At 41.3% G+C, this 11,987-nt stretch overlaps 1 non-coding gene across 1 annotated transcript; it reads right to left on the bottom strand.

The window, feature by feature from the left end:
* Positions 1-6,481: 6,481 nt before the first annotated feature.
* Positions 6,482-6,675, bottom strand: LOC118659537. The gene has a single exon (XR_004968631.1). It is a non-coding gene; the product is annotated as a U2 spliceosomal RNA (small nuclear RNA).
* Between the last annotated feature and the right edge of the window lie 5,312 nt (positions 6,676-11,987).

The following is an 11,987-nucleotide window of genomic DNA, read 5'->3' on the forward strand; positions in this document are numbered from 1 at the left end:
CCGCCCCCTGTCACACTCAAGGCAGGGTTGATGGGGAGGTTGCGGCGCCACCACCTGTCACACACAGAGCAGGGCCAATCCAGGGGTTGGGGCACTGCCCCCTGTCACTCACAGAACAGGGCCCATCAGGGGGTTGGGGAGCTCCCCCCGTCACTCACAGAGTAGGGCCGATAGGGGAGTTTGGGCACCGCCCCCTGTCACACACAGAGCAGGGCCGATCAGGGGGTTGGGGTGACGCCACTGTCACACTCAGGGCAGGGCCGATGGGGAGGTTATGGCTCTACCCCATCACACACAGAGAAGGGCCCATGGCGGCGAGGGAGCGGGGGGTTGGGGTGCTGCCCTCTATCACCCACAGAGCAGGACCGATCAGGGGGTTGGGGCGCCACCACTCTCACACTCAGGGCAGGGCCGATCAGGGTGTTGGGGTGCCGCACGCTGTCACACACAGAGCCGCAGGGCGATCAGGGGGTTGGGGAGCTCCCCCCTATCAGGCACAGAGCAGGGCTGATCAGGAGGTTGTGGCCCCGCCCCCTATCACACACAGAGCCTCAGGGCGATCAGGGGTTTGGGCAATGCCCCCTGTCACACTGATCCCGGTGCCGGGAGGCCTCTCGGCTCTGCGGATCCCGGTGCTGGGAGGCCTCACGGCTCCGCTGATCCCGGTGCTGGGAGGCATATTACCCTTTTACTATATAGGATAGAGGCCTGGTGCATGGGTGGGGCTGGCTGGTTTGCCCTGAAGGGTGTCCTGGATCAGGGTGGGGGTCCCCACTGGGGTGCCTGGCCAGCCTGGGTGAGGGGATGATGGCTGTTTGCAGCTGGTCACAACCCTTCAGGGTGGGGGTCCCCACTGGAGTGCCTGGCCAGTCTGGGTGAGGGGCTGAGGGCTGAAGCTCCCAACTGCTCCTTTTTTTCTTTTTCTTTTTTTATTCTGGGCCAGCTTTAGCTCTGGCTCCAGCTCTGAGGCCTCTGCTGCTGAAAGCAGGTGTCTGGTTTGTTTGGGTTCTATAATCGAAACAATGTATAACTCTAGCTCTGAGATCCCGGCTCACTGAAAGCAGGTTTCTGGGGTTTTGTTTAGCTTCTGTATTTGTTACAATGTTTCAAACTGCAGGCTCGGAACGTTGGTTTCCTCCGTCACTGAAGCAAGCAAGCCTCATGTTAGTTTCAAGCTGCCTGGCTGTCGGCCGCCATCTTGGCTGGCAGTTAATTTGCATATCGCACTGATTAGCCAATGGGAAGGGTAGCGGTCGTACGCTAATTACCATGTTTCTCTTTTATTAGATAGGATAAGGAAATATGTACATAAATTCTGTGTCCCATTAAATCTTAGCAGGTTAGAGACAGAAAGCAAACTTTTCCCAATCACATGTCTCAAGGATTCACAGCCACAGTTCCATTTATAGAAGGACAAGTGGAGATGACAGAAAGAGGTAGAACCAAGTTCACTTGAGGTATTATTCTGCAGTCTTGTTCTACTTTGCAAATAAAGCATTTAAATGTTAGCCCTGGGATTTTCAAACCAAGGCCTCTAATTGGCAGACAAGGGTCCTTCCTGTTTCTCTGTCACTGTTAGACACCACCCCCCATGCCCACTTTCCCAGGATTTCTTACAAATCTCCCCTCTGACTCAAAATAGAAAATGGGCTAAGGCACAGCTATCGGGGTCATTTCTATCAGAGGGGACCCATTTTCGAGGTATCAATTTAGAATCCCATTCTAGCCAATTCCTGCTGGAGTGTTTTCTGAGACATTTTGGGGCCCTTTATGACCTTACGTTATTCCATCTCTCTTTGTGGCCAGATGATAGCAAAGCTCCTTTCGGGGTATCTGCGATTGACTGTCTGGAAGATAACAATAAAAAAGAGGATAAAAAGGACAGAAATGTTAGCAGTAGAAAAAGGCAGTGTCAGACTGACCCAGGAAGCCGGGTTGAGAGAAGCAATCTTTGCACACACATGGCGATTTGTGAACTCTTCAGGAGAAGAGTTACATCTCAGGGAAGCAGTCACGGTGCTTGGGGTGTTTTGTTGCTGTTTTACTGTCATATTATTTTGTTTTGAGGGAAAGGGTTTTTTTTTTGCTTTGTTTTGTCTATATCAGAACAAAATTTTAAAAAGATCTTCATACATAATTTAGCTTTGAATTGGTTTTCTACCAATTTCTTTTTTTCTTAAACATATTTTTATTGATTTCAGAGAGGAAGGAAGAGAGAGATAGAAACATCAATGATAAGAGAGAATCATTGTTTGGCTGCCTTCTGCACGGCCCCATTGGGGATCAAGCCCACAACCCAAGCATGTGCCCCTGACCAGAATCGAACCCGGGACCCTTCAGTCCACAGGCTGACGCTCTAACCACTAAGCCAGATCAGCTAGGGCATCTACCAATTTCTTTGAATTCACTTTGAATCTGGTTTTCTCCATAGCTAAACCATATTTGCCCATAGTATCAAGTTTCTTAATTATGAATTCGTGGAACCTTTTAGACGTCAAGATGGGTAAATATTTAAAGCATATATGTCTTTTTTTAAATTGACTTTCAATTAATTAATTAATTTTTATCCTCACCCCAGGGGATATATTTATTGATTTTATTTTTTATTTCATTTATTTATTTTTTAAAATCTTTATTGTTGAAAGTATTACATATGTCCCCTTTCTCTCCCATTGACCCCTTACAGCCCACCCCCCACCCCCACCCCAGGCCTCCACCGCCCTATTGTCTGTGACCATGGGTTATGCATCTATGACACATAATCAATTCTTCTGGGAACCTTACTTTTGTTAGTTACTTAAAAGGATCAAGAGGAACCCAAATTTAAGACTCATTGCTCTGGAGGATTTTAAAAAGTGGAATAAGTTTATCGTTTCTTCCACTCATCAGGCAATAGGAACATGCAAGTGAAGCAGAGCTTTGACTCAGCCTTTGTTCCATCTTTGCTCCACAGCCAGCTCGTGACGTGAATGAATGTGTCATTCAGGGAGGAAGAGAGTGATTGCAAGACAACACAGAGTGTGTGACCATTGCAATTTCACAGAATAACACAAGACCACTTTTCAAAATTCTTGCCTCTTTAGTAAGCCATTAAAAAAAAAGAGAGAGAGAGAAGGCGGGAGAAATGGGTTCATCTTTTCTTTGGAGAAGTAAGCCTTCAAGGTCAACTGGTTAAGAGATGTAGACCAAGTTCATTCAAGTGTTAGATAATATTCTGATTATTTAGAATGTTTGGAGGGATTTGTTCTCTGATGAGGCTGGAAAGTCACCACTTTAAGGCTGTCAATGACTCATCACAAAGGTCAAGAGGGAAAATCTATTCTCCCCAGTACAGCATAAATGGTTGGATTCATTCTCCCAGCTTTCAAACCTGCTTTTGAGATGTAAAATGCATAAAGCAGAGTGGGGCGGGGGAGGAGTGTCCATTTATTGTCCAGTTTGACTCCTCTGTGACAGCACCATATTTAAACTTTTTTTAAATCATGTATTTAGCAAACCTCGAAAAAGATGAGTGCTTTTGACCAATGAATTTCATACTTAAGAATTGTTTACCTCAAACACTTCTATAAAATTGCTAAGGGTAGGCCATGGCCGTTGAGAGTTCAAAGAAGTTCTCCAAACTATTATAATATGCAGCCAGAACTGAGAATCGCTGGTTAGTCAGAAAAATCTGGACTTTAAACACCATTTTCCTATAAATCACTTTAGTCTCAAAGCCTATTTCCTTATCTGTAAGGTGGGAGCATGCAGCAAATGTTATATTAGGCTTCAATAAATATGGAAAAAGAAAGAAAGGGCACAGTTGAAATTATATGTAAATCTTTTTCCATTGTACAACAGACACTCTGCCCCACAAAGAGTTATAAAAGTGACAAATGTCTAATCACCATATTCAAATGCACTGACTTTAAAATAACTGTTTTTTTAAAGATGATTAATTCTGACCAAGCAGTTTCCCTCTTTGAGTGAATAATAATAATTAATTTACAGTAAGTAGGCAATTCACATTCTCCTCACACTCAGAGATTTCCTGGCTCCAACCAATGCGGAGGATCAAGCCATCTTGGCTGGCTGCCTATTCATCCGGCAGATTCTTCTTCTTTACAAACAGACCCGGCCACAGCAAGACCAATTCATGCCCAGCTGCGACAATTGTCCTTATCACCATACATCTTCTGGGGATGTTCCTCAATTTCTGCCACATGTCCTGTGTCTCCTTTTGTAGTGGTTCAAGAAATCCTTTTTAAAAAATTTATTTTTACATATATTTTTATTGATTTCAGAGAGGAAGGGAGAGAGCAATAGAAACATCAATAATGAGAGAGAATCATTGATCGGCTGCCTCCTGCATGCCCAACACTGGGGATCGAGCCCACAACCTGGGCATGTGCCCTGACCAGCAATCAAACTGTGACCTCCTGGTTCATAGATCAAGCCACACCAAGCTGGGCTAAGAAACCATTTGTTTAAGTGCTTTTTCTGTGCCACTCCATTTGTACTATATTTTACATATATTATTGTACTCTACCCTCATAATAGTTTTATGAATCAAGTGTACTATCGCCATTTTACAGATGAGGCAATGGGCTTAGAGAGGTTTCAAACTTGCCTATGGGCACAAAGCTGATATTTAGCATCTGGATTTGAATTCCAGTCTGTCTGGCTCTTAACCATTACACTAAATTCCTTCTTGACCCACCCAACTTCTGTCCTTTGTTCTTGCTCAAATCAGAGAATAACTAAAGTATCCATCTCAGAAAATCTAAACCTAGGATTTCTCTTACTATAAGAGCTAACATTGATTGAGAGCTTAGCAGGCACCGGATAGATATATTATGTGCCTTCTTCTTTCCTTTGAACTACCTCTTCTAGATTCTCCACATACATATTTTTATTTAACTAATGAAATGTGTTACATGTAGAAAATGATGTATATGTACTTACAAACATATATAATGCCTACTTGATTTCTCACAATCTTTGTTTTTCCCCTGTGCTCATAGGAAACTATTTACAGTTCTAGGAACCAGCGAAACCATCTCTTGCCTGTGGTCTTTTGTATATCATCTCCTTTACACTGTGCTCCTTCAACACCACTTTGCTTCTCGGTTTCTCTTACCCTTCAAAGATGGCTTTATGAGGCCCATGCCTGAGCTGATCCTATTTGATAGGGTATATATTTAGGACATATTTTCATTTGCTATTAATTTGTTTGTCTTCTCCATAAAGTTGGGAATACATATACCATGATGACTGAGTCATCAGCTATGCACAGCAAAGTGCTTACATACGGAAGACCCATGGGAATTTTTTTAATAGGGGAATTAACTGCTATTTCTGTAACCCACACTAAACCACCTAGGGCCTAGGCCCCTCATCTCATATTTGCAATCCCTACCTTGCCAACGTCTGAGAAGTGGAACTAAAAGCTGTTTGGTACAAAATGACAGGAACATGTAGAACTATTTGACTTAGTCAATGACTTTCTCTTTTTCTTTTTCAAGTATGAACTTTTCCTGGCCATCCTCAACCCTTACCTTTCACAGACATAGAAGCATTCGCTAAAATATCACTTTGCTTCAGATTTAGAAACAGGAATAGGGAGCAGTTGGATTTGTTAATTTGCTTACCAGAATCCAGAGTTTTAGTCCTTCTTGACATATGGCACAAAATTTCAGCTCGTTGTAATTAATGTTAAAATTTAAAGCAGAGTGTTTTGGTTTAAAAAACTATGAAGTCAAAATAGGATGATATGCCATAGGAACTATGTGCAGAATCTTTCTCTTGACCGCAAAACTGTAATTTTTTTGTTTCCCTAAAGAATCAAAGCTTACTCTTCATAGAAAGAAAAAAAAAAGCCTAGAACCAGTTTAACCCTTAGAGTGCTGGGGAGCACCATTGTGCTCCTCCTGTCTTTCGCCAAAAGTGCCGGGATCGCGATCGCACTCCTCCTGCAGTGTCACTATTAGATGTTAGTAGTTCACTCTTTATTGACAGATGGCGCCTAAGTGCAGATTCCTTGTGATGCCGAATGTTTGTAGTTCTGAAATTGACCACTGGCATTTATCTGCCTAATTTTTTACAGGTACTACGATTTTATGAAGTTTACTCAGATTTTGTAGCCCTAAAGCTTCGAAATGGCGTCCAGTTCTAAGTCTGCTTTCATTCGTGATGATGATATTGCTAAATATGCCAATTCTTGCTGTGAAGATGACGATTTTGTGGAAGATATTGGAGAAGGGTGTCCCTCTATTTTAACATTATATGTTTTGTTCAAATTATTTTTCTACTAGTATTTTATAATACAATCAGCAAACAATATATGTCAAAGATGAAAACAAATGTAGTAAAGGTTTCCTTAAGTTTTTGAATATGTAACTTCATGTACTTGCGATTCATAATTTTTTTTCTAAACTGCTGTAAAATCAGCAAAAATGCCTTGGCAATTTTAGCATAGTTCCTCGGATATTGGTTAGCACTCAAAGGGTTAAGCATTCTAGTGTGTTAGAAAAACCCCCAAATTATGTGACTTGCAATCAGTTGTTCAAGCCATCTTGTTCAAACCTGCTTTGTTCCCATTGCCTTCAGGTTACTAGCTTCTGCTTAGTCTTGCATATATTAAACTGATAAGAACAGATACTACACTTGATCTTAGCCAAAAGGCCGAGAAGTGAAGTCTTGCATATAGATATGGTAATCATTAGGGAAATTCTGCTTGCAGCTTGAGAAGATAAGGGAAGTGTGTATTGTTTACCAAAAATTGGCATGAACCTCATAACCAGACTCACATCAACTAGCACAATCTTCCTTGGACCCCTGCTGGTGCTCAGATGTTTGTAGTTGTCAATCACCTCTTGCTCCTCCCATTTTGCCTTCCCTTGGCATAAAAGAAGCCTGAATTCTATACTTCCATAGGATGGATTTGAGGTACCTCTAGGGCTCCTATATTATTGGTTGACACCTTCTTTTTTTAAAAAATTATTTATTGCTTAAAGTATTACAAAGAGTATATGTCTCCTTTTTTCCCCCCACCCTTGACAATCCCCTGGCCTCCCCTACCTTCCAGTGTCTTATGTCCATTGGTTATGCTTATATGCATGCATACAAGTCCTTCGGTTGATCTCTTACCTTCCCCCACACCTGCCCCCCAACCCTCCCGGCCTTCCCGCTGTAGTTTGACAGTCTGTTCGAGGCAGCTCTGCCTCTGTGTATATTTTTGTTCATAAGTTTATAATGGTCCTTATTATCCATAAATGAGTGAGATCATGTGGTATTTTTCCTTCATTGCCTGGCTTATTTCAGTTAGCATAATGCTCTCCAGTTCCATCCATGCTGTTGCAAATGGTAAGAATTCCTTCTTTTTTACAGCAGCATAGTATTCCATCGTGTAGATGTACCACAGTTTTCTAATCCATTCATCTACTGATGGGCACTTAGGCTGTTTCCAGATCTTAGTTATGGTGAATTGTGCTGCTATGAGCATAGGGGTGCATATATCCTCTCTGATTTGGTGTTTCTGTTTTCTTGGGATATATTCGTAGAAGTGAGATCACAGGGTCAAATGGAAGTTCCATTTTTAGTTTTTTGAGGAAACTCCATTCTGTCTTCCATAGTGGCTGCACCAGTCTGCATTCCCACCAGCAGTGCACAAGTGTTCCTTTTTCTCCACATCCTCTCCAGCACTTGTCGTTTGTGGATTTATTGATGATAGCCATTCTGACAGGTGTGAGATGGTACCTCATTTATGTTTTGATTTGCATCTCTCGGATGATTAGTGACTTTGAGCACGTTTTCATATGTCTCTTGGCTTTCTGAATGTCCTCTTTTGAAAGGTGTCTATTTAGGTCCTTTGCCCATTTTTTGAATTGATTATCTTCCTTTTGTTAAGTTGTATGAGTTCCCTATAAATTTTGGAGATTAAACCTTTATCGGTGATAACATTGGCAAATATGTTCTCCCATGCAGTGGGCTTTCTTGTTGTTTTGTTGATGGTTTCTTTTGCTGTGCAGAAGCTTTTTTTTTTGCTGTAGTCCCATTTGTTTATTTTCTCTTTAGTTTCCAGCCCTAGGAGCTGTATCAGTGAAGAAATTGGTTCTGCATATGTCTGAGATTTTGTTGCCTTTGGATTCTTCTAGTATTTTTATGGTTTCCCGTCGTACATTTAAGTCCTTTATCCATTTTGAGTTTATTTTTGTGTATGGTGTAAGTTGGTGGTCTAGTTTCATTTTTTTTGCATGTATCTGTCCAATTTTCCCAACACCATTTATTGAAGAGACTATCTTGACTACATTGTATGTTCTTGCCTCCTTTGTCAAATATTAATTGAGTATATTGGTTGGGGCGGTTGACACCTTCTTGATCAATAAAGTTTTCCTTACTCCAAAACCTGACATTTTTAGTTTTGTTTGAGCTTTTGAAGCACCAGGCACACAGACTTTAGACTAGTAACATTGCTATTTAAAGCAGGGATTTCTGAGAGTTGTAAGAATTTGCTCTTTGAAGGATCCATCAGTAACAGTCTGCATTCAGGTGTGTAAACTTCATTTGAGAAGACGGGTGGGTTATGGTGCTGAAAGAACAGTTCCTACAGAAGCTCCTTTACCTACACCAGGAGAGACCTGGAAATCCTCTCTAAGTCAAGAAACATCAGCGACGCATCACAGAAAAAGAGTTTCAATAGAGATGGTCTCAGAGACACCAGAGAACGCTATTTCTGAGAATATGCCCTGGCTGAGAACCACTTGCTGCCGAAATACTTGACAGGGGCATCTTAACAGGCAGATTTCTTAAATATGTCCAGACTCTTGATATCTATTGTCCAACTGCCCCCTGAAAATGCTGCACTTCCATTTTTAATTTTTTGAGGAAGATCCATTCTGTTTTCCATAGTGACTGCACCAGTCTGCATTCCCATCAACAGTGTACTTGGGTTTCCATTTGTTTATTTGTTGATAGTAGCCATTCTGGCAGGTGAGGTGATAGTAGCCATTCTGGCAGGTGTGATTTTAATTTGCACCTCTCTGATGATTAGTGACTTTGAGCTTTTTTTTCATATATCTCTTGGCCATCTATATGTTCTCTTTGAAGAAGTGTCTATTTAGGTCCTTTGCACATTTTTAAATTGGATGAAGTTGTATGAGTTCTTTATATACTTTGGAAGTTAACCCCTTACAGATGTATCATTGGAAAATATGTTTTCTCATACAGTGAACTCTCTTTTCATTTTGTTGATGGGTTTTTGCGTGTGTGTTTTTTCTCTGCAGAAGCTTTTTATTTTGATGTAATCCCATTTGTTTATATTTTCCTTTGTTTCATTTGCCCTAGGACTGTGGTCGGCAAACTGCAGCCCGTGAGCCACATGCGGCTCTTTGGCCCTTTGAGTGTGGCTCTTCCTAAGCCTTAGAGGAGTACCCTAATTAAGTTAATAACAATGTACCTACCTATATAGTTTAAGTTTAAAAAATTTGGCTCTCAAAAGAAATTTCAATCGTTGTACTGTTGATATTTGGTTCTGTTGACTAATGAGTTTGCCGACCACTGCCCTAGGAGATGTGCTGCAAACATATTTCTACAAGATATGTCTGAGATTTTGCTGACTATGGTGTCTTCTAGGATTTTTATGGTTTTATGACTTACATTTAAGTCTTTTATCCATTTTGAGTTAATTCTTATGTATGGTGTAAGTTGGTGGTCTCGGAATATATCCTAAAAATTCTGCAACACCAGTCAGAAGGAATATATGCACGCTTATGTTCATAGCAGCACAATTTACAATAGCTAAGATCTGGAAACAGCCCAAGTGCCCCTCAGCAGATGAGTGGACAAAAAATATGTGGTACACTTATATAATGAAATACTATGAAGCTGTAAAAAAGAAGTATCTCTTACTCTTTGAGGAAGCATGGAGGAAACTGGAGAGTATTATGCTAAGTGAAATAAACCAGTCAGAGAAAGACAAGTATCACATTATCTCACTCATATGTGGAATCTAATGAACAAAATAAACGGATGAACAAAATAGATCCAGAGACACTGGAGCATGTAACAGACTAATCAATTTTGGGGGGTGGGGGTGAGAAGAGATTAACCAAAGAATTTATATGCGTATATGCATAACCAATGGACAGACAATAGTGTGGTAAAAGCCTGGAGGGCGGGTGGAAGCAGGGTGTCAGGGGTCAATGGGGGAATAAAAGGAGATATCTGCAGTACTTTTGTTGTAATGTACCCCGTGAATTACACAAGGACACCTCAAGAAGTCGAATTAAGGAGTCACATTTATTTCAAATCCGGGACTACGAGGGGGGATTTTGCTCTCCAAATCTCGTAGTGATAAGATGGCTGCAACACCAGATTTATATAGGCAAAAATCACAAAGGTATTGATTATATCTTGGGGTTTGGAATGAGTAACCTGGTTTGCAATAAAGCGGTTTGTTACAGAAGCTAAATTGAGCCGATTAGTTACCTACAAAGATTAATTATAGTTTTAGGTCTTGGGACCACTGAGTTGACAGAAACACATTATCTGGAGCCATCGGGTCTTGGGACCACTGAGTCAACGGAAACACATTATCTGGAGCCACTGGGGCAATTTAGAGTATTTGTGCTGTCCTGGCCTCCAGGTACAGAGGAATGTGTTGTCTAAAACCAGTATGACCACAACCAATGGGGTATTCAAATTACAATCGATAGGGTAGTCAATCGAATGGGATGATTTATATAATTCAGAAAATCAAAATAACTTTTCTATTATTTTAGCAAGCAAATAATGACAGAAGCCAAGTCAGCAGGGTTAAAATATTAAACAGCAATTCCCACCAAGCATGGTTGCCACCATGCTTCATTTTCAACAATAAAGATAAGTTTTTTTTAAAATGCTGCACTTTATAAAACATCCCCAGAAGTGACAGGAACCTATCTTTCTATACATTCACCACCCTGTGCACACTATGGATCAAGGATTGGCAAAGTTTTGCTATAAAGGACCAGATAGCCAATATTTTCAGTTTTTTGGAATTTGCAGTCTCCGTTGCAATTACTCAGCTCTGCTGTTGGCATATGAACACAGCCATAGGCAATACTTGAGCAAATGAGTGGGACTCTCATCCAATAAAACTTTCTTCTGGACATGGAAAATTGAGTCCTATAATTTTCACATCATGAAATATTTTCTGATTTTTTTCAACATTTATAAACATAAAAAAATTCTAGCTTGAGTGCCACAGAAAAATAGGCTGGTCACTAAGCCTGATGCCCCTGAGTCAGTCATAGTGTAATCACAGAAATCACTTGTGTACGAGCGCGTGACTTGCACAGCATGTATACAAGGTAAAACTCCTGTATGTTCCCCTGGCCCACTTTGCAACATCATTCCCTTTTAAAAAGATATAGGAAGATGCCCTTTGGTTCAGTGGATAGAGCATCGGCCTGTGGACTAAAAGGTCCCAGGTTCCATTCTGGTTGGGGGTGGGGCACATGCCCGGGTTGTGGGCTCGATCCTCGGTGGGGGGTGTGCAGGAGGCAGCCAATCAGTGATTCTCTCTCATCATTGATGTTTCTATCTCTCTCTCTCTCCCTCTCCCTTCCTCTCTGAAATCAATAAAAATATGCACGTTAAAAAAAAGATATAGGAAGAGAAGAAACTTTTATTTCCTCAATGGAAAATGCCCTGCAAGGGTATCTTTTGCAGAGCAGCCGGGAGAAGCCATGTACACAGATCAAGCCCTCAGGTCTCCAACTCTGGACCACTGCTGAGCCTCATTATGAGACCTTCTGAGGCCCCGTTAAGGAAGGTTGCATAGCTGGGAGAATCATCTGTCTGTGGCCATAGGAGGCAAGAGCCTGCCACTGTCCTGGCTCACAATTCTTGGCTTCTCTGGCTTCGATATTTGGGAGGTCTTGCCCAACTAAAAACTCATCAAGATGTGGCCTAAGAATGTCTCCCTCAATTTTATATAAATTCCCATATTATATACATTTCTAAAA

The sequence above is a fragment of the Myotis myotis genome, unplaced genomic scaffold (genome assembly GCF_014108235.1).
Source record: "Myotis myotis isolate mMyoMyo1 unplaced genomic scaffold, mMyoMyo1.p scaffold_m19_p_6, whole genome shotgun sequence".
NCBI lineage: Eukaryota > Metazoa > Chordata > Mammalia > Chiroptera > Vespertilionidae > Myotis > Myotis myotis.